A 23,599-nucleotide genomic window follows, 5' to 3' on the forward strand; every position below is an offset into this window, starting at 1 on the left:
CACTTCCCCTCAGCCCCCAGCATTATTTACCTATCACTCAAACCTAAAACATATCTTAGTGTGAAAGAAATACTGAAGCACAGCATGGATTTTATTTTTAAAATTAAGTACTACTGCAACCTTCTCTCCTCCCTCTCTTACTAGATACACTTCATACCAACTTGGTTTGAAATTGATGCTATATAATCAATACATTATGATTACGGCTACGATTGTATCACGGAGATCGTAGAAGTCATGGAATCTGTGACTTCCAAAGACCTCAGTGACTTCAGGACTGGTGGCTGGGAGCTGCAGGGTCCCGCTGCCTCCCGCAGCAGCAGGGAGTTGTGAGGTACCCCAGCAGCCTGAGGCAGTGGGCCCCCAAGCTCCCAGCCGCAATGGGGGTACCCCGCAGCTCCCCACCAGCCACCACAGTGGGGCAGGGGAGCCACCGCAGTGGTTGGCGGGCATAGGGACCACGTGGGGTTGGGGCCACAGGGGAACCCTGGCAGCTTTCCACTGCCGTGGCAGCATGGGGATTCCTGCAGCTCCCTACTGCTGGGGAGGGGCCATGGGGATCCTGCAGCTCCCCTCCGCCATGGGAGGTCCCAGGGGGACCTGGAGTTCTGAGTCCACATGGGTGGTGGGGGCCTCAGAGCTCCCAGCCACCCCGCAGCTGCCCAGTCCCTTCCCATTTTATCATGGTTATTTTTTATTAAAAGTCTGGGACTGGTCATGGGCTTCCATGAATTTTTCTTTATTGCCCATGACCTGTCCGTGACTTTTACTAAAAAAAATATCCATGACAAAATAGCCTTAATTATGATTTATTTGTTTAGCTGCCAAAACTTTTCTTCATCTTTAATTTCTTGAAAATCAAGTGCAAATTTAATCCTATTAATGAAGGCTGTGTCATACTTCATAGGATCGATCAAACTAATGTAATGATAAACTGAGTGGTTAGTCCATTATTTCCTTTAATAAAATATGTATAATATGAAAAAAATCACATCCTCACTAACTTTAGCATACTCAAACAGAAGCAGTAAAGATGAAAAATTTTTCAACAATTATTAGGTCTCAGAGGTGCCATACACTTGTCAGGAGGAGACGCCCAATCAACCAAACTGGCTCCATTAAATACTGTAAGCGCTGCTAAGGCACATTTTCACAGCTTCTCAGGCACAGGGTACAAAATAACCCCACTAACACTGAAGTTGGATAACAAGTCACTTAATACAGTGGTGTTCCAGTGCTGTGGGCTGCAAAGAACCAATATAAATAAAATAAGCTGAGCTGCCGCTAAAAGCAAGCTCAGATTTGTCTAACTGAGGCAATAATGCCACTTTAAATTATATAAAGTAAACTCCTGTTTCTTTCTCAAGTGTTTTTATAAGCTCAGAAAAATAGGACTTTACTTTTTATATATTTTTTTTTAATTTTTGTTGCTTTTGAGTGGTTCTCACTGGTGATCAGCAGTTGGTAAGACTGCCAGTGACTTCAATGGGCTTTTGCTCAGACCCATTCTGCAAGGCTAAAAATATTGAACTGACAGGACACAAACATTTGGTTCAGCTAAAAATTGATTTGCTGGGGTAGGGTGTGAAGTCTAGGAGCCTGTAAGTGGTTTGGTGCTTTAGCAGACCAGTCACATCTCCAGCCTGGAGACAGTGATTTAGGACAATGATCGCCAGAGAGTTAAGTATAAAATGTTATACTGACTTGTAGTCTTATCCAGGAAAATATAGCTATACAGCACAGCAAAGACAAAAGAATTTCATAGCACACTTTCCTAGTTTCACGTGGAAGTCTGGAGGCTCCAAAACAAGATGTATAATAGAGTGGATGGCAATGAGGTTCAATCAGAAGAGGGTTGTTTTACTGCCTTTGCTGTTGGCTTGTGAGGATTATCAGGCTACCTGCAGTTTCTCAGCTGGGCAGAGGTAGGGTTTATTTTTCTTAAATTAATGAGTCTCCTTTTTATTTTCACAAAGCATTCAAAGCAAAACTGGAGAACTTTATTTTTTGCTCATTTGACAAGTTGTTAAATTTTCTTGCTGTGCTAGCAAAACAAAATCTAACTGCTATTGCTTAGTTAAAAAAAAAATCTTTTCTCCCCATGAAAAAGCAAAATAAAGGGAGGTGGGGAAGATACTGCCTGAAATGCAGTTCCCTTCCTAGTTCTGTATATAGATGAAAGATTGGAGAAATTGGGCATCTTATTTTTATATTATTCTTAAGAGCAGTCATTGACTAATTAGCAACGTTTAACACGTAAATACTATACACTTACTGTACAGATTACAGATGTACTGGCCGAGAAACAGCAGTAGGTTATCCTCTAAGCAAAACATCTCTAGGGTCAGAGTTCTTTACATTTGCTGAACTGCTTGAGTTCATCTCTAAGTCCAAATGAAATAAATACTGCAAGTAGTAGAGACTGAAGATTTAATTACCAATATGATTATTCTTGAGGCTATTCTCCAACATAGTTTAGTCCATGAGTCTTCCTGGCTTCCCTTTTACAGAATATAGTAAAAACAAGGAGGAGTCCTGTCATAAATATAAAGGGAAGGGTAACCACCTTTCTGTATACAGTGATATAAAATCCCTCCTGGCCAGAGGCAACATCCTGTTACCTGTAAAGGGTTAAGAAGCTCAGCTAACCTGGCTGGCACCTGACCCAAAGGACCAATAAGGGGACAAGATACTTTCAAATCTTGGGGGGGGGAGGAGAGGGGGAGGAAAGGCTTTTGTTTGTGCTCTTTGTTTACGTGGTTCTCCTCTCTTGGGACTGAGAGAGGCCAGACAGAAATCCATCTTCTCCAACCCATCCTAATCCAAGTCTCCAATATTGCAACCAGTATAGGTAAGCCAGGCAAGGCGGATTAGTTTATCTTTTGTTTTATGTGAATTTTCCCTGTGTTAAGAGGGAGGTTTATTCATGTTTTCTGTAACTAAGGTTTTTCCCAGAGGGGGATCCTCTGTGTTTTGAATCTGAATACCTGCGAAGTATCTTCCATCCTGATTTTACAGAGATGATTTTTACCTTTTTTTTTTTTTAAATAAAATCCTTCTTTTAAGAACCTGACTGGTTTTTCCATTGTTCCAAGATCCAGGGGTTTGGGTCTTTGATGATTTTGTAACAAATTGGTTAGGATATTATTCTCAAGCCTCCCCAGGAAAGGGTGTGTGAAAGGCTTAGGGGGATATTTTGGGAGAAGACGTCTCTAAGTGGTCTCTTTCCCTGTTCTTTGTTTAAAACACTTAGTGGTGGCAGCATACTGTTCAAGGACAAGGCAAAGTCTGTAGCTTGGGGAAGTTTTTAATCTAAGCTGGTAGAAATAAGCTTAGGGGGTCTTTCATGCGGGTCCCCACATCTGTACCCTAGAATTCAGAGTGGGGAAGGAACCCTGACAAGTCCTTGTGGAAGGAACCCTGACAAGTCCTTGTGGACTCCTCACTGTTTTTGCTGATACAGACTAACACGGTTACCACTCTGAAACAAAACCCCAGACTGGCAGTGGGCTAAGCGGGGCCAGCGGCTGGGACCCCAGACCGGCAGTGGGCTGAGCAGCTCAGCCCGCTGTCACTCAGTCCGCTGCCGGTCTGGGGTTCCGTCCACCGGCTCCTGCCAGCCAGGGTCCCGGCTGCTGGCCCTGCTCAGCCCACTGCCGGTCTGGGGTCCCGGCCCTGCCCACAGAGTGGGTACTACCTTCTCCCTGGTTCTAGCCCATTCTCTTCCTCTCTCTCTGCACTGAGCTGAGGGTGGGAGTGCACTGAGCACAGGGCTGGGGGTGAAGGAGCAGGCTGGGGGTTGGGGTGTAGGGTCTGGCCAGGAGCTAGAATGAGGGAGGGGGCTCAGGGTTTGGGCAGGAGGTTTGGGTGTGGAATGCTTACCTGGGCAGCTCTCATTTGGTGCGATAGGTGCAGGTAGGAATGAGGGGCAGGGGTGCAGGAGCTCCCGTTTGGTGCTCAGGGTGGGGTTGAGAATGTGGGGGGTGCAAGAGTCAGAGCGTGAGGTGTGGGGCAGCTGGGTATGTGTGGGGGTGCTGGAGTCAAGGCTGGGGTCGTGGGGGGGTGCTGGGGTCAGGACAGAGGGCTGGGGGTGTGGGCTACGGTCATGGGGGTGCCCCCAGCTCCCTGCCCAGAGCAGCTCATGGCAGGTGGCTGGAGCGGATAGGTCCTGATTCCATCCCCATTCCACAAGGCCCCTTCCCCACCTCATCTCCACCTCCTCCCCGGAGCAGCGAACTCACTGCAGCTCCACTTCTCCCCTCCCTCGCAAGGGACGTCAGCTGATTGGCGGCAGGGAGGGATAGGAGGAGGGGCAGGACCCCAGCACAGCGGGGGAGGGGGAATTTGCCTGCCCTGGTCCTGCTGCCTGCTGCTGCAAGCTTCTTCACCCTGCCCCCCGGGGGCAGAGAAGAGCAGGCCAGGGCAGGCAGCATTTTTAATGGCTCGCTGCTGCCTGCCGGGGTCCCGGCCTGGGTTCAGCAGTGGTCTGAGCAGGGCCAGCGGCTGGGACCCAGCAGGCAGCAGTGTACCATTAAAAATCTGCTTGCGTGCCATAGGTTGCCGACCCCTGATCTAGTCTAACTTCTTGCATGACAAGGTTCTAGAATTTCACCCAGTAATTCCTATATCGATCCCATAACTTCTGATTTGAAAAATTAATTGGTATTTATATAGCATGTACCAAGATAGTATCCAAAGGTTAGTTATTACAAATGTAAGTTCACACATTCAAACACAAAAAGCTGGTGATGACCTCAAAATTTACTCCATCCCTTTTAAAAAACAAACTAAAGAATTACTCTTCTTGCTGTAACACTAGTTTCTCAGGGCCAACAATGGCAATGACTCCTACTTGTTTCATAGGCTAACGTCAGTCCCTTAAAAGCTATATAGTACACAAAAACAAGTCACTTTACATTAATGAACTCAGCACTGTTTATGATTAACACAAGTAACTAATGCCTTTTTCTTAAGTCAAGAAGTACCAGGAATATACCAGCCACAGCTGTAGCTAATCCAAGCTTGTGCTAACCAACCCTTAATTTTCTATCATTTGTTAATGACATGGCCTGGCACACTGGGGTAAAAAGAAAAACAAGATTACTGATTGACTAGAAAGTAAAAGAAACTAGTCTCTCTCTCTGCTAGCAGTAGAGGATTATTTGCAGTGCAGTGCTTTACAAACATGAAGCAAGGCACAGTTCCCTCCTCAGAAGAGTTTCCACTCCAAGGTGGTCTTTCATTGCATTTTGTTTTGTTAGAACACTAGACCAGGAAAGGGAGAAGGGAGAGATTATTGAGTGAGGAGGGGGCTGACTTAGACATATTTCAAACATAAGGATAGCATGACAGACAGATGATCGGCACATTCACCATGGCCCTATGCCTTGCACAAAAGTGGTAGTAAAGCACTGCTATAATTTGATAGCATTCTATACCCACCTCCCACTAGTGGGAGAGACTGTGACCTTGTCTAAACACAAAGTTACATCACTGAAATCAAGTTCTGTTTTTAAATATAGATTTAAACTGGCATAAATCCATGTGGACACACTTACAACACTTTAAATCCATCTGATATTGACGTAGCTTACCTTGCTTCCTAAACAAATCTAGTTAAAGCAGTACAACATTGTGAGCAGACAAAAACCTACACAAGATCCACAGAGGGTTGCCAGGCATCTGGCTGTCGACTGGAACGGTTTCTGGCTGGCTGCAGCAGCTGGCTCCGTGCAGCTCCCAGAAGTGTCCGGCATAACCCTCCGGCTCCTAGCTGCAAGTGTGGCCAGCGGGGCTCCGCGCATATACTCAAGCATATATTGGTGAAGAACACAACCTGAGTTGCACTTCAACAGTTCTCAATCCACAAGTGGTGGAAACTTTGGGGTTATGCAAATATACAAATGCACACACCACAGAACTAGGAATCTTGTACAATACAAGTTATCGTAGGATAGTAATATACAAGATCACATGCAAAAGTTTCACTAACCCTACTGACCATATACTTGTTTCTAGGTCAGCTGCCCTTCAAGAAACCAAATAAGATAAAGTATTCATGGAAAAACACTTATTTTTTATTGCAAATCCATCAATTCATGGAATACAAATTAAAGCAGATTTTAAAGGAAAATCTGAACTGGAAAAAAATCTGAAAAAAAATTATGTAGGTTTATATTGATGTCCTCCTACTCAGAAGTTTTAAGTCCCCCAGAAGAATTTTAAGATTGCAGTGTGTGTCAGAGTTATTCTGCTTGCAGCGTGAAGTTCAATGCAGCTTTGTTTCACGTATTAATATATTATCTAAATCCAGGAAATTGAATAAGACTTCAGTGTGAACAAAATAACCAGGAAGCCTTAACATGTGATACTTTGTGCAGTCATAAAGGAACATCTTAGTAAACATTAGTTATTTCCCATTTTCTAATGTTTGGATGTCCTATGCTCCAAAGATTAGATTAGTAGCTCCACTGACGCTGTCATAGCACACAAAAGTAAAAACATCAAAAGCAGTTTAAGTGTTTGTTAGATGTCCATCTCTGAGCACACATAGTAATACCCTTATTTCACTTAAGCCTCACATTCTTTCCATTAGCCTCAAATGGAACAAGTGGCATGAGTTTTGAACTCATTACTATATTGAAGAGCATACTCAGACCAAAAGGTCACCTTTCATAACTTTGCAATTTATCCATCCCCTTCAGCTAAAAGCTTTGGAGCAGAAAATTAAAATTATAATCCATTCTTCTACATATCTTAACAAGGTATGTAGTAAATTTAAGTGGTAATATCACTCCCAGAGAGAATGGATTTTAGTATCCACATAGAAACGGAAAGGGAAATGGAGCTAACAGCAGGAACATAAGCACATAAATACCAAAACATACCAATAGTCCATTAAAACCAGGTATCCAGTCATTGTTAGACAGTACTTTAGACAAAAGGTGTGACGCTCCCATAGTGCCCCAAACTGCAGAGTTCTACATCAACGGTAAGCTTGTCAACACAGCTGATCATATTCCCTGAAGCACAAGAACTAATAACCTTTAATTTTATCCTAGATAATGTCAGAGGCTAATCTAATTCATAAGTATTACTACTACAACACTTCCACAGTGCTTTTCATCATTTCCATTTTACAAATAAAGAAACGGAGACAGAGGTTAAGTAGTAGAACTGGGACTAAAACACAAACTCGCAGTCCTGCCTTAACCCACTGGAACATAATTTGGTCCAATCTTTGTGAGTCTTGATAGTCTATATGCTTCCACTTCCTGTAGCTAGTGGAAAATAACACACTAATCTCATTTTCACCACCATATACAGTATCACTTTTCTGCTGTACTTGTTCAATAAACTTCCAAAACAAGGACATGTCTAATGATGAGCAATACAATGGAAACGACAATCAAGTCAAGAAATTGCATGTACATGGGGGTTTCTCATTTCACTTTGACGATGAAGTACATGTGCAAATGTAGAAGCAAAACAAGAACTTAGTGCCCTCAAATTTATATCAATTAAGCTCATCTTAAATATATTTTAGACTATACTTTTAGCATAATTTTCAAGAATAATGACAGGTTTCAGAGTAACAGCCGTGTTAGTCTGTATTCGCAAAAAGAAAAGGAGTACTTGTGGCACCTTAGAGACTAACCAATTTATTAGAGCATAAGCTTTCGTGAGCTACAGCTCACTTCATCAGCTGCATATCGTGGAAACTGCAGCAGACTTTATATATACACAGAGAATATGAACCAATACCTCCTCCCACCCCACTGTCCTGCTGGTAATAGCTTATCTAAAGTGATCATCAGGTGGGCCATTTCCAGCACAAATCCAGGTTTTCTCACCCTCCACCCCCCCACACAAATTCACTCTCCTGCTGGTGATAGCCCATCCAAAGTGACAACTCTTTACACAATGTGCATGACAATCAAGTTGGGCTATTTCCTGCACAAATCCAGGTTTTCTCACATCCCCCCCACCCCCATATACACACAAACTCACTCTCCTGCTGGTAATAGCTCATCCAAACTGACCACTCTTCAAGTTTAAATCCAAGTTAAACCAGAACATCTGGGGGGGGGGGGGGAAACAAGAGGAAACAGGCTACCTTGCATAATGACTTAGCCACTCCAAGTCTCTATTTAAGCCTAAATTAATAGTATCCAATTTGCAAATGAATTCCAATTCAGCAGTTTCTCGCTGGAGTCTGGATTTGAAGTTTTTTTGTTTTAAGATAGCGACCTTCATGTCTGTGATTGCGTGACCAGAGAGATTGAAGTGTTCTCCGACTGGTTTATGAATGTTATAATTCTTGACATCTGATTTGTGTCCATTTATTCTTTTACGTAGAGACTGTCCAGTTTGACCAATGTACATGGCAGAGGGGCATTGCTGGCACATGATGGCATATATCACATTGGTGGATGTGCAGGTGAACGAGCCTCTGATAGTGTGGCTGATGTTATTAGGCCCTGTGATGGTGTCCCCTGAATAGATATGTGGGCACAATTGGCAACGGGCTTTGTTGCAAGGATAAGTTCCTGGGTTAGTGGTTCTGTTGTGTGGTATGTGGTTGTTGGTGAGTATTTGCTTCAGGTTGCGGGGCTGTACCAGCAATGCCCCTCTGCCATGTACATTGGTCAAACTGGACAGTCTCTACGTAAAAGAATAAATGGACACAAATCAGATGTCAAAAATTATAACATTCATAAACCAGTCGGAGAACACTTCAATCTCTCTGGTCACGCAATCACAGACATGAAGGTCGCTATCTTAAAACAAAAAAACTTCAAATCCAGACTCCAGCGAGAAACTGCTGAATTGGAATTCATTTGCAAATTGGATACTATTAATTTAGGCTTAAATAGAGACTTGGAGTGGCTAAGTCATTATGCAAGGTAGCCTGTTTCCTCTTGTTTCCCCCCCCCCCCCCAGATGTTCTGGTTTAACTTGGATTTAAACTTGAAGAGTGGTCAGTTTGGATGAGCTATTACCAGCAGGAGAGTGAGTTTGTGTGTGTATGGGGGTGGGGGGGATGTGAGAAAACCTGGATTTGTGCAGGAAATAGCCCAACTTGATTGTCATGCACATTGTGTAAAGAGTTGTCACTTTGGATGGGCTATCACCAGCAGGAGAGTGAATTTGTGTGGGGGGGTGGAGGGTGAGAAAACCTGGATTTGTGCTGGAAATGGCCCACCTGATGATCACTTTAGATAAGCTATTACCAGCAGGACAGTGGGGTGGGAGGAGGTATTGGTTCATATTCTCTGTGTATATATAAAGTCTGCTGCAGTTTCCACGATATGCATCTGATGAAGTGAGCTGTAGCTCACAAAAGCTTATGCTCTAATAAATTGGTTAGTCTCTAAGGTGCCACAAGTACTCCTTTTCTTTTTTCAAGAATAATGTAAGCTTTGATCTTCCAGTATTTAAGATATATTAATTAAAAGTAAATTAATTTTCTCAATCCTCCACACTGTATAAAAGAGCTACTTTTTTGTTGTCCACATACAGGTGGGTGACTGTTCTTAATCCCAAATAGTTCAGAGCCTTCCCAGTCTATCTATACCTCAGATAAAGTGAATGAATTTCATATTATTCAGGTCATAAACATACACAAGCTGCTTTCATTCCAGTATATAAATCACTGGTCTATCCTGTGTATTATTCCTTAAAGTCGAAATTGCAATGGCATTTCTAAAGCACAGTGGACTCCCACTTGAACAACAACGGTTCTTATGAACAGTGCTCTTGGTGAATACCAGATGAATTTAAGTGTAGCATCCTGTAGATTTTTACCATATTTCTTGGTTTTTGTTGTAAACATTTCCCTAAAAGTTTTTCCCTAAAAAGGCTAAGTCTGAGCCATTCTTGGCACTTAATTTTATTGTTCTTCATGGCATTCAAGCATCTTATTAGATGGCTTCATTTTGCCATCATAAGTAAACTACTTTAAAAAAACATCACAAAGAAGAGAATTTTTTCATATCTTTCTGTGGCCCCACACATGGACAAGAGACTATACACAAAGTATAGTCAGAGATACAAAATGTATTTAATCTATTAAAACCAATTAAAAAGTTGATCAGTACATGCTGCCAAAGTTCTAAAGAAAGTCAAACCACCCAACTGGTGAAGTCACTGACTACGCACCTTGAACCAACAGAGACAGTATTTTGCTCATTTCAGTATATGAACTGAATTAGTTGAAATGACTAATCTCATTTAGTTGAAATGACAGTCATTCCGTTTTGAATGAACTAAATTTCATTTAGTTGAAATTACTAGTTTATTCAAAGTTAAGAAACCACCTGGGAGTTGAAAAACCTGGAAAGCTTGTTTTACTCTCCAATCAATGAATAAAAATTCTCGAGGAAGAGACCACTTGTTCAAAAACCTTGAAGGACACAGCTGTGACAGGTTGGATTCCCCTGTCCGGGATGCCACCTGATCTACTGGGATTTCACTGACCCTGCCTGCTCCACTAGCCTGTGCTCCCTCTCCCTGTTTTGCTGAATCAGGTTCTCCAGCCTCTGGCAGCACATACACACAGGTAGGGATGCACCAGCTGTAGAATCACAGAGTCTGCAAACAGCTCTCTATGGGAAGACTCAGCTAGAAAATTGCCAGGCACTCAAGTGCAGCTCCCCTCTGGAAGGTACACAATAAAATAATACTGTCTTGCACAGTAGAGAAATCTATACAACGTCAACTCATGAATTCGTCCCCTCCTTCAATGTGGAGGAAGATATGCACAACTTCTTCCCCCACCCCCAGTTATACATTGCACAAACTAGGTTTTATAATAAACAAAAACAAGTTTATTAACTATAAGAGGCAGATTTTAAGTGTTTATAAGGGATAGCAAACAGAACAAAGCAGATTACTAAGCAATTAAAACAAAACATGCATACTAAGGTTAAGATCTTAAAGAGACTGATTTTGAGTAATTTCTCACCCTAAATGTTGCTTTTGGGCTGATTGCAGAAATTCTTGGAGATTAGCTATCCTGCTTGCAGCTTAAATCTTCAGACACCATATTCACAGACCAGATCCCTTTTCCAGCCTGGGCGCATCTCTTCCCCCTTTACCTTTGTCCTTGTTCCTTAGGTGCTTCCAGCAGTCCTCCTGGGTGGGGATTCAGTGAAGAGTGAACCCAGATCAACTTACTCCCCAGCTTTAAATAAGACTTACATAAGGAGTGAATCTTTTGTTTCCCAGTCTTGACCTCCCCCGTCCTTTTAGTGCCAAATTACTAGAAGTCCAAGATGGTGTTTAGTACCAGGGGACATGACCACCTGACTTCGCTGTGTCAGAGCAACGACCCAGGACGCCTCTCAGAAAGGAGAGAGGAGATTAGTATCTTCAAAGTCTTATTGTTTCTTCCTAATGGCCCACCAGAGCTGATGGCCTGTTGTCTGGTGGGTGTTTCCCAAGTAGACACCCAGTTCTAATTGTTACATAGTCAATATTCCTAACTTTAGATACAGAAATTATACATGCATACGAATTGGATAATAATATTCATTAAATTATAACCTTTTCAATGATACCTTGAAAGACCCATCTTGCATAAGATATATCTCCATTATGGCATATCCATATCATAAGCATATTTCCATAAAGAATATGGGGTGTAATGTCAAAACAGCGACCAGAAAAGAGAGGTTACTTGCCTGTACGCTAACTGATTGCATATGGACGGTAACTCGGAAAAACAGTTACTGTAGAGGTAAGCACCCTCTTTGTTCAAATGCTAGTCTGTATACATATTCCACAGTTGATGGCTCTCAAGCATTAGCCCTCATTGGGAAAGGTACAAGGAGTCTGAGTATTGACTGTAACAAGGATCTTCCAAATCTTGCATCATCCCTGGTTGCGTAGTGCTTTGTGAATGTGTGTACGGACAACCACGTTGCTGTTTTGCAAATATCCTAAACTAACCGGTCCGCTAGGGAGGCCATGGAGTACGCTTGTACTCTGCCAGGTAACTGCCTGCCCATTAGCCGGTAAAAATGTCCTGATGCACTGGGCAATCTAATTCGATGTCTTCTATGTAGACATAGGCCTCTGCCTTTATTCACTCAATTTAAAGACAGAAACAGCATGGGAGACTTCTGGAAGTATTTTGTTCTGTCCAGGTAGAACAAATATGGCTCTGTGCACGTCTCGTGCATGCAGCCTCTGTTCCACTCTTCTTGCATGAGGCCTGAGGAACAACATAGTTAAGTGGATGATATTGTTGTGGAATTATGACACCATCTTAGGGAAAAAACTGGGATGCAGTCTTATGGATACTTTGGCCCCATGGATGGCCACATAAGGTGGCTCTGCCATCAGAGCCTCCAGCTCCCAAACTCTTCTGGTAGACAAGAATGCCAAGAAAAAGGACTCTTTCATGGAGAGAGAGAGAGGTATAGGAACACGAATGTTTCCTTTGAGCCAACGGCTATCAGTTGTGAGAGGACCAAGTTAAAGGTGCCACGCTGAAGCTGGATCCCTGACTGGCAGGTACTTCTTCCTTTTACAGCAGTAGATGGACCTAGTGGAGTCCTTCCTGCTTCTAACAAAAACCTACTGGACATCTCACAAACAGACCCGCTCCACAGATGTCAAGCAGTGAGCATCCATGCTCACAAGTAGAGGGAGCTCAGGCTTGGATGCAAAAACAAAGCCCCCGTTCTGAAGTAGGAGGTCAGGAATCAAAAGTAGAATGATTAGCAGTGCTATAAAGAGGTGGTGATGATTCCTGAACCACATTTGCCTCAGCCAGGCTAAGGCTCTGAGAATTTCTCTGGCTTTCTGATATCTGATCTTCTGGAGAACCCTGAGAAGCAGAGAAACAGGAGGAACACACATCTGGCCACAAAAAGAGAAATGTATCAGAAACCCTGAACCATGGCTCACTCCTCCCACTCCCTACCCCCGAACATAAGGGGTGATACTTGCTGTTCTCCATTGTCACAAAAAGGTCCATATGTGGGACCTTCCCCAACCTCTCACCTCCATCATTGCACGTCTTAGAGGACCTGTTGGTGCACAGATCACTTATGATTGTCAGCTCAAGACAACCGTCTTCACATTGCCCCCTCCCCACGACAGCATAACAGTGTCCTTTGGCAAAGTGCCAAAGCCAGACTGCCTCATGGCACAAGGCCTGCAACCGGCTTGTTTAGGTAGAAAATTACTGCTCTATTGTCTAACATTACCAGGATTGTCCAGCTACAAATGACCAAGGGAAAGGACACACATGCCCTACATATGGGCCTTAATTCTAGAACACTGATGTATAAGATTTTGCATTGGAAAACAAGCCCTGCACTGCAAGATCATCCACGTAAACCCTCATCTGAACATTGAGGTGTCTGGGATTGGAGTTCTTGAGGGAAAACTGAGGAAGTATGGGAGCCCCTTGTGAATGTTGCAACTGAAGGAGTCCCAGAGGGGGCCACACCACTTTACTTAGATGTTATATTGAAAATAATCATGCCTGAAGTAGATGGAAGCAGGACCTCATGCACAGGATAAACATACATTCTACCGTAAGACACAACAGCCTGAAATAGAATCTTACTCATGTCAGGGGATGGGACTATACAGCTGTCAACCCTCCTGGATAGTTTGGAGTCTTCAGCAATTAAAGCTTAATCTTTAATTAAACTGTCATCTAATTAAACCTCCAGGAATATGTCCAACCAGAGTTGGCAACCCTAGACTGTGGGCAGGAACAAAAACTGCAGAGTCTGAAACCTCTTAGTAGGTAGGCAGTCACCATTTCTGCACTGAGCAAGAACTCTGGTGTTAATGTGGATTTCTTCTTCCTCACCAGCACGCCCAGACGAATGAACAGCTGGATAATAGATATGATGCTAATCCCAGACCTGAGATTCTGTGACCCCTAGCCAGCCAGTCATCCAAGAACTGGATGCTTATCTGAACCAAGCAGCCACCACAGTAAGTTAGAAAGAAAAGGAGTACTTGTGGCACCTTAGAAACTGATGCATTCAGTGGAAAATACAGTGGGGAGATTTATATACATAGAGAACATGAAACAATGGGTGTCACCATACACACTCTAATGAGAGTGATCAGGTAAGGTGAGCTATTACCAGCAGGAGAGCGGGGGAGTGGGAGGGGGGTGGGAACCTTTTGTAGTGATAATCAAGGTGGGCCATTTCCAGCAGTTGACAAGAACGTGTGAGGAACAGTGGGGGGGGGGGGAATAGTTTTACTTTGTGTAATGACCCATCCACTCCCGGTCTTTACTCAAGCCTAAGTTAATTGTATCCAGTTTGCAAATTAATTCCAATTCAGCAGTCTCTCATTGGAGTCTGTTTTTGAAGGTTTTTTGTTGAAGAATTGCCACTTTTAGGTCTGTAATCGAGTGACCAAAGAGATTGAAGTGTTATCCGACTGGTTTTTGAATGTTATAATTCTTGACGTCTGCTTTGTGTCCATTTATTCTTTTACATAGAGACTGTCCAGTTTGGCCAATGTACATGGCAGAGGGGCATTGCTGGCACACGATGGCATATATCACATTGGTAGATGTGCAGGTGAATGAGCCTCTGATAGCATGGCTGATGTGATTAGGCCCTATGAGGGTGTCCCCTGAATAGATATGTGGACACAGTTGGCAATGGACTTTGTTGCAAGAATAGGTTCCTGGGTTACTGGTTCTGTTGTGTGGTTGCTGGCGAGTATTTGCTTCAGGTTGGGGGGCTGTCTGTAAGCAAGGACTGGCCTGTCTCCCAAGGTCTGGGAGAGTGATGGGTCATCCTTCAGGATAGGTTGTAGATCCTTGATGATGCGTTGGAGAGGTTTCAGTTGGGGGCTGAAGGTGATGGCTAGTGGCGTTCTGTTATTTTCTTTGTTGGGCCTGTCCTGTAGTACGTCACTTCTGGGTACTCTTCTGGCTCTGTCAATCTGTTTCTTCACTTCAGCAGGTGGGTATTGTAGTTGTAAGAACGCTTGATAGAGATCTTGTAGGTGTCTGTCTCTGTCTGAGGGGTTGGAGCAAATGCGGTTGTATTGTAGAGCTTGGCTGTAGACAATGGATTGTGTGGTGTGGTCTGGATGAAAGCTGGAGGCATGTATGTAGGCATAGCAGTCAGTAGGTTTCTGGTATAGGGTGGTGTTTATGTGACCATCGCTTATTAGCACCGTAGTGTCCAGGAAGTGGATCTCTTGTGTGGACTGCTCCAGGCTGAGGTTGATGGCGGGATAGAAATTGTTGAAATCATGGTGGAATTCCTCAAGGGCTTCTTTTCCATGGGTCCAGATGATGATGACATCATCAATGTAGCGCAAGTAGAGTAGGGGCATTAGGGGACGAGAGCTGAGGAAGCATTGTTCTAAGTCAGCCATAAAAGTGTTGGTATACTGTGGGGCCATGTGAGTGTGTATATACATCTCCCCACTGTATTTTCCACTGAATGCATCCGAAGAAGTAAGCTGTAGCTCATGAAAGCTTATGCTCAAATAAATTTGTTAGTCTCTAAGGTGCCACAAGTCCTCCATTTCTTTTTGCAGACACAAACTAACACGGCTGCTACTCTGAAACACAACAAGGTAGTTTCATAAATATATGGGGCACCTTGGAGAGTGCAAAATGCAAAACCTGATATGGGTAGTGATTGTTGTCCAAAACAAGCCTCAAGAAGCAATTGTGTGCCAGGTGTACCGCAATGTGGAAAATATGCATCCTTGAGGGTAAGGACAGCAAATCTGTCTTTTTGACCAGGAAGGGGAAGGGAGAAGGATGATAATAGACAAGAGCACATCTTGAGCCTGAGATTCTTGAAATAGGTTTTTAGATCTCTGAGGTTTAGTATTGGCCAAAGCCCCTGTCTTCTTGGGAGTGAGGAAGTACTTTGACTAGAACCCCCTTTCCCTGCTGACAGGGAACCTCCTCTAGAGCATCCAAAGCAAGGAAGTACTATATTTCTTGTTGACTCAGGCTCTCATGGTAGTGGTCTCTGAATAAAGACAGGGAAGGCAGGGGGTGGGAGGGAGAGGAACCAAGTAACATACATAGCCTCTCTTGCCCACCTCCAATACTCAGTGGTCTGAGGTAATGCTGGACCAGGCCTGCTGGAACAGAGCAAGATAATTGTGGAATTAATGGTATGCTCTCCCAGGCCACTGAATCAAGCCTGCTGCTTGGTTGTGTGGAAGTATAACATTGTATAAGTATAGCGTTGTATAAGGGGACATGCTAGATACATTGTATATGAGAGGGCATGCCAAAACATGTAACAAAGTATCTGAGGGAGCACATGTAGGGACAGTTAGCTTTTGAATGGAGAAGCAATTAAGATAGAGCCAGCATGTCTAAGAAGCAGGCATCAGAATGGAAGGTGTGAAGGGCAATTAGTTAACTGGAAGCTGTTAAAGGAGATTGTTAAGAGACCAGTCACGTATCTCGAAGGGTGGTGACTAAAATCTTTTTTCTTCTTTTGTCTGTAACTTCTCTTTAACTTGTTCTCCAAAAACTGTATAAATTAAGAGACAAGCCCCATTTGGGGGGCTCACTTCTAAATTTATTAGCAGAGCAGCTTTGCTAATAAAACAGAGTGGTCTGATAAATTGTGAGTCTGAGTCAAACTTTGACAGTTGGCACCAAAAGCAGGGTGGTGACACAGAGATAGGCCCCCTGGTGGACTTTCTCAAGGACCTCTGCCTACAGCAGGGGCTCATGCAGCCTGTATTGGAAGAACAGAGCAGCAGCAGTTGCTGGAAAAGCTGGTGTTTGAAGTGCCTTCGTTTGGAGGCTGGGATATAGATTCTGTGAATCTGAGGGTGGCCCTAGAATATTTAAGGGATCTCACTGCCTTGTCAACCTTCTCACGGAAGAGCAAGCAGACCTCAAGTAGCAGGCCCTCAAAGGTTGTTTGTAATTTCTTAGGTATGCCTGCTGGGGCCAGTCAGGAAGAGCAGCACACTGTTGCCATTACTCTGGAGGAAGTATCCACTTCACCCAAGGCTGCCAGCAGCATGGTTCAGGCCAAATACCCTTCTACTAGGATAGTCTGGAAATCACCCCTGCAATCTTACAGCAGCTTGTCAATAAGCTGTTGTAAAGCACACTAGTTGACAAAATGACTATCTCAAGGCCGCCTGGTAGTTAGAGATCCTCCTCTGGAGGCTTGAAATGGAGTAGGATTTCCAATTCAAGAGACTGAGGTGCTTCGACTCTGTCTTTGAGGGACTGGAAGGCACAATTACTGGCAACTCTGACTGGTTCTCTCATTGGCCACCATCACCAGGGACCCCAGTACCAGGTGCAAACAGAAATGTTCATACTTAGTAGCCAGGATTTGGTACAATCTATCTGCCTGCTTTGATGTCAGTGCCAAAGATGCTGGTGGCTGACATAGGGCCTTTGCAGATTCCATCAGCCTGCACTGATTAGGATCATTGTACATCCCAGTACCAATAAGTGCAGAATATTGAGGGGTTTGAGTGGCACATCCCACATTTCTTCAGTAAGTAGCCTGAAGGCTGCTGCTGCTACATGCCTCATGAGGGCTTAGAATATCATGTAGTCCACAGGAGTGGCTGCAGACTGATGTGAAACACTAGGGCATCATCCAGGGATAACGAGGTAGTGGCCGGTACCATTTGTTCTTTGCCCTGCCTGTTGCATCAGAACTGCTCACTCTTGGCTCCAACTTCAGTGATGAAGCAGAGACGATTCCAGTCTCTGGAGCAAGGATGACTGTCTGCACCTTGAGTGCACTGGGAAGGCTGGGCTCGAGTAGTACTGTGGTGCCCAAGTGGCCCGCATGCTATAATCATACAGGCCCAGAGTTGGATACAAGAGGTCATGATGCTTCAGCCACAGGTTTTCGCCTCTTGACATAAAACAAATTAAGGCCTACACTTATTGTTACCTTTCCTATCTCATAAAGTAGGTTTTCCCCCTAAAGTTCAGTCTATTGCAGAGCAGGTAGGCTTCACAGGAACCAGGATCCAAATTTCCATGAGATCACCCCTGCTTTACAAGATGTTTCCTCAGGGAGCAGATATAGAGTGCCTCTCCCCACTCTGCTGTTATACTCGAAGAGTCTTATGCCTACTTATAAGCAGGACAATCCCCCGTCTATTGTAATGTTCCTTTTCTACCTCCAAGTGGTTTCAATTGTTTGCAATTGTGTCTAATGGTTTTCCATTAATACTTTTGGAATGGAGCAAGGCTAGACAACCGAATCTTGCATTACATTCCCAGCTAATGGGTCCATTCCCTCCTGCTTGAATGGAACATCAAGACTTTATCCTCTAGCGACTAACTTTTACTCCAAGACCATAAAGTATATTTTCAAAATAGTTACATTATTCCTTAAATATTACCCATACATAATCACTGTGAGATTATGAGTCTTGATCAGTTACGAGCTTTCTGTATATACCTTATGGATAAATACTCTGCAAGACACGTGCTTGGTTTAATGAGTTTGTCAGGCCTGGAATGAAAGTTGTTTGTACAGACCAGGGTACCTTTTGCCAAGGGGTCTCTGTGTCACATCACCTTTTAGGAAAATAAGTACACGTGCATGGTCTGATAAATAGGGTAGTGGACTAGGGCTCAGGAGACCCAACTTAATTCCTAGGACTGTTTCTGATCCGCTGTGTGACCCTGTGCAAGTCACTTCACTTCTGTGCCTGTTTCCATATCTACCCTCTGTCTTGTCTTGTCTATGGGACCCTGATCTCAGTTGCATCCTCTAGGCACTACTGTAATACAAATAAGCCATAACTAGGACACCTGCTACCTAACCAGAGACTTGTTTTGACACCAGTTCAGAAGAGCCTGAAATCTATTTAGGATCAGTATGCTAACTTCCAAGAAAGCGCATTAGATATCAATGTTTGCCCTCAATCAGAAGCCTGTACAGTATAAGGTTATACCCATATGGCACATACAGAACTAAGAGCACTGTGTCCAAATTTCTACACAGGTATAAAAAGACTAGACAAGGTGGAAAAAGTAAAGTGGGTTTTAAACACACACTTTGCACAGGTATAAAGCACTATAGCAGCTGCAAGGCAATAGAGATTTGGACCCCTTGAGTCAAGAAAACTATTTTACAGGATGAGCCTTATAGTAACAGAAATCTCCCCACTATCTCCCCACTCTTAGGATGGCTATCAATTATCCACAAACTAAAGGAAAATCAATCAGAGTAGCACAGCAGTTTAAGTAAAATATGAACACAACACACTTTGTAAATCCACTGTAGAAAAATTGCTATTGGCAATGAATGCTGCTCAAGTAACTCCATGAACCAATCTATTTGAATTTTAGTAACTAACTGCACCACTCTGAGCCACTGTCCAACATGACCTCAGAGACCACAAGAATTTCTGATGTTTATGGGACACTGCAAGCAGGGTTTCATGAAGGGTATACCATACTGCCAGAAAGGCATTTTTTGCATGTTATTGGTAACTGTTCTCAATTCAGAAGTGAATGTAACAGGTTTGCTTCCAAGCAGCTGATTCAACACTGGAGCTGTTCCAGTCTACCAACTCAACGATCTATGAACAAAAAGGATTTACATGACATATCATAACAGCTCCACAAGGGCACGTTCTGGTCTATCAAGAAGTTAAAGTCTACTTTCAAAATTAATACTTGTGCCAGGTAGCAGAATGGTTGTTCCTTTCCATCCAGTTCCAGCCATCACCAATTTAGTTATATTGTTTGTCTATATGTTGAACGTATTATTTTACAAAGCACTGGAGATGCTTGCCATTATGCCGCTCTGCATTTGTAAGATCCTTCCTTTTGGGTAAGGGTGCACATGTGGGGGCTGTGGAGACAAACAATATTTAAAGAGGGAGGAAGTAGAAAACTATATATTATATGGCCTAGTAAAGATTGGGGCCAAATTATGGCTGCATAGGCAATCTTAATTTCTCATTTCCTAACCTGAGTGCTTGACTTTGCAAACTTCATATTCTTTTAATGTAGTTACATTGTATGCAATTTCCCACATTTTTTAAAAACTAAAAATTTAGTTAAAAAACTAAAAAGATTCTAGCACATGCAACCATATTACCCCTCATATGGGTCATTGGCAGAGCTGGAACCTTTAGACCACATAACAAATTTATCACTTGAGCAGAGTAACTGGTAGAAGTATTAGGTACCAGCCACCTAAAAGGGGAAGATATTTTGTCAGTGGACATCAGCTATTTACTAAATAGTAGAGGAATTTTGATACTTGGAATCTGGGTTCAATTCCAAGTTCTGGAAAGGAGTATTCTCAGCAGTTAGACCAGGGGCGGGCAAACTTTTTGGCCTGAGGGCCACATCGGGTTTCTGAAATTGTATGGAGGGCCAGTTAGGGTAGGCTGTGCCTCCCCAAACAGCCAGGCATGGCCCAGGACCCCCCCCCCCGACCCCTCAGCTTCTCGCCCCCTGACAGCCCCCCCCCCCGCCCCAGGACTCCTGCCCCATTCAACCCACCTGTTCCCTGATGGCCCCCCGGGGACTCCTGCCCCATCCACTCCCTCACCCTGTCCCCTGACTGCCGCCAGACCCCCCCGCCGTTGACTGCCCCCGCTGCCCCATCCAACCCCCCCGTCTCCCTGACTGCCCCCGGACCTCCCCACCCCTAACTGCCCCCGCCACCCCATTCAACCCCCCTCTCCTTCTTGACTGTCCCCCCAGGACCCCTGCCCCCATTCAACCCCCCTGTTCCCCACCCTCTGACCACCCCGACCTCTATCCACCCCCCAAACTCCCCTGCCCTCTATTAAACCCCGCCCCTTTACCACGCTGCCTGGAACACCGGTGGCTGGCAGCGCAGCAGCACCAGGATAGGCAGCCACGCCGCGAAGCACAGAGCACTGGGTCAGGCTGGGCTCTGCAGCTGCGCTGCCCCAGGAGCTCACAGCCCTGCCACCCAGAGCATTACGCTGGCGTCACAGTGAGCTGAGGCTGCAGGGGAGTGGGGAACAGCAGAGGAGGGGCCGGGGGCTAGCCTCCAGGGCCAGGAGCTCAGGGGCCAGGCAGGACGGTCCTGCAGGCCAGATGTGGCCCACGGGCCGAAGTTTGCCCACCTCTAAGTTAAACCCTTCTGCCCCTCCCATTCATTTCGTTCCTGGTTCCCATCTGTCTCATCACCATCACACACTCCAGCATTCCTGTCAGAATGCTTCCTTCTCCATGATGCCCAGGCAGCAGCAGTGGGGAACACAGAGCAAAGAAGACTGTCTCCCCACTCTTAGTTTCAGTGCCCATCACTGCAGCTGCCTTCAGCTTATGGGAGGAGCAACTGCAGGGAAAGTACTGCTCATCTCCAGGATAGGACATGCTCGGTTGCTCTGTGGGGAAGGCACATGAACAATACAGTCAGAATACAGGCGCTGCGTCAGGATGGTGAATGCTGCGTGCAGAGGCATCCGATGAAGTGAGCTGTAGCTCAGGAAAGCTCATGCTCAAATAAATTGGTTAGTCTCTAAGGTGCCACAAGTCCTCCTTTTCTTTTTGCGAATACAGACTAACACGGCTGTTACTCTGAAACTCTTCAGAGACTTCAGCTGCCAGCCTCCGACAAACTTTAATGATCATGTGCATAGCAAAAGGCACATTTTACACATGATACCAAGGCAAATCCCTTAACAAATTTACAAAAAGAAAAGGTGTACTAGTGGCACCTTAGAGACTTGAGCTGTAGCTCACGAAAGCTTATGCTCAAATAAATTGGTTAGTCTCTAAGGTGCCACAAGTACTCCTTTTCTTTTTGCGAATACAGACTAACACAGCTGCTACTCTGAAACTTAACAAATTTAGCATCCCTGTTAAAAGACATAGAGGGGCTAGAGTTTCTCAATTAAATAGCTATACTTCCCCCCTCCCACACCCCCTGATGAACTGCTCAAAAAAATTCATCCTGAGGCAGACACTTGCGGCATGGAAAAATTCAACCTATACAGCCTATAAGATTGGCAAAGCTATAAGCAAGCGAAAACAGGATCTTAGAGAGAAAATCATTAAATAGCCTTAACTCAAACAGCTTTACCAGTTTCACTTACAATAAACTTAAGGTTATGACTTGTCCATTTAAGGAAATGGAGTATCAACCTCAATTTTCAATCTTGTAATGGAAAAAAAAATCAGATTTTTAATTTGTTTTAGCAAATTACTATGGTTTGTCCAGAAAGGCTTTAGGAGTCAATCTGTATTTCCAGTTTTGTTAGTTTCAACAAAATTTTACTCCTGGGGGCATTCTACACCAAAAAATTAAAAATTCTGCGAAGTTCTGTATATTTTACATGTAAAAATAACACTATATAATCACACCAGCTTCAATTATTTTGGTAATTTATTTCAAAATATCTGTCAGCAACTATGTCTGTAACTATACAAACAACAAAAAATTCCCCTTAGGAGCAGAGTTAAATAAACCCCAATGACAACCCAGTTCCTGTTTCTCTGCCCCCTCCTCTCCAGAGCCCTGCCAAGGGGACAGATAACTGAATCTCCTACCCCCCAGAGCCCAGCTGCAGGGCCCCCCCAGCCTAGACCCTTGCATCCCCTACCCCAAAGCCTAGCTGTGAGCGCCTCCCAGCCCAGACACCCACATGCCTTACCTTCCCAGAGTCCAGCGATCCAGAGGAAGAAACAGCCTAATGCTGGGTCCCAGGCTTGTACGGAGTTTCCTGCACGCAGCCTCCTTCCTTCAGGGCATGCTGGGAACCCTCCAACTCCCTCCCTCTCTCCCCAGCAGTGTCTTCTATTTGCGAGCTGGGGAGCTGAGCTCCGCTGGGTCCAGGGGCCTCTAATGGCGGCCAGCAGCTCTGCAGCCCATTTTTGCAGTGGAAAAGGAAATTCTGCACAGAACATTAATTCTGCACAAATTCTGCATTGGCACAGAATTCCCCCAGGAGTAAGTCAAAACCCTATATTAGCATTTTTAAGTACACACAATACAAACAACTTATGGCAGAATCTTAGTCAACAGAGACAAGCCCTAATCATACAGAGATTGCATGCAATATAAATGGACACCACACAGAGTTCAGGTAACATTTGATCCACCTGCAAAAAAGTTAAGCTTTTTTCCAAAAACTTCCTGTTTATCACAAGAGTTAGCTTACTACAGATGTGTCAATAGCTTCAAAGGCATAGTGCATAAGTATTATCACTCCCACATCCCAAATAAAACTACAAAGATCCTGTCAGGTTTCTGTTTGAACTTTCAAAAAGAGAATTTTGCTATACATAAGTAGGCTCCAGCTCAGGAGTTTCAACACTGAAATGAATTGTCCTTAATGAGGATTCAGTCCATCTTACTTAGGCACATGAACTTATTTAGTGATGTCAAAACCAGTCATAAAAATAAGACCAAAGAGGTTAATGCAATAATGAATCACAACCAGAGAAGAGAATTTCTTCATGAACAGAATACAATTATCAATGTAGTACGGAGGCTTATATAACAAAATGACAGCATCAATACACATCCTTTCAGCAACAGTGCACTGACAGTGATGTGACTTATTAGGGGATTTAATGCAAGGTTGAAGCAATGACAAGACCAGGTCACTGAAAACTAAACCCTACCTCAAGCCTTAATAT

General features: G+C 44.0%; 1 protein-coding gene across 4 annotated transcripts in view; it reads right to left on the reverse strand.

Annotated features, from left to right (window-relative positions):
• Positions 1 to 23,599, reverse strand: part of PIP4K2A (phosphatidylinositol-5-phosphate 4-kinase type 2 alpha) — a 206,392-nt gene that overhangs the window by 162,307 nt on the left and 20,486 nt on the right. Inside the window, exon 1 of one of the 4 annotated variants that reach the window (XM_084620277.1) lies at positions 5,595 to 5,613. The exons of the other annotated variants lie outside the window; for them this stretch is intronic. The gene's annotated coding sequence lies outside the window, so the exon portion shown is untranslated. Of the gene's footprint in view, positions 1 to 5,594; positions 5,614 to 23,599 lie in introns of those variants that run through there. 4 annotated transcript variants of the gene reach the window in all.

This window comes from Lepidochelys olivacea, assembly GCF_965140295.1.
Source record: "Lepidochelys olivacea isolate rLepOli2 genome assembly, chromosome: 2".
Taxonomy (NCBI): Eukaryota; Metazoa; Chordata; order Testudines; family Cheloniidae; genus Lepidochelys; species Lepidochelys olivacea.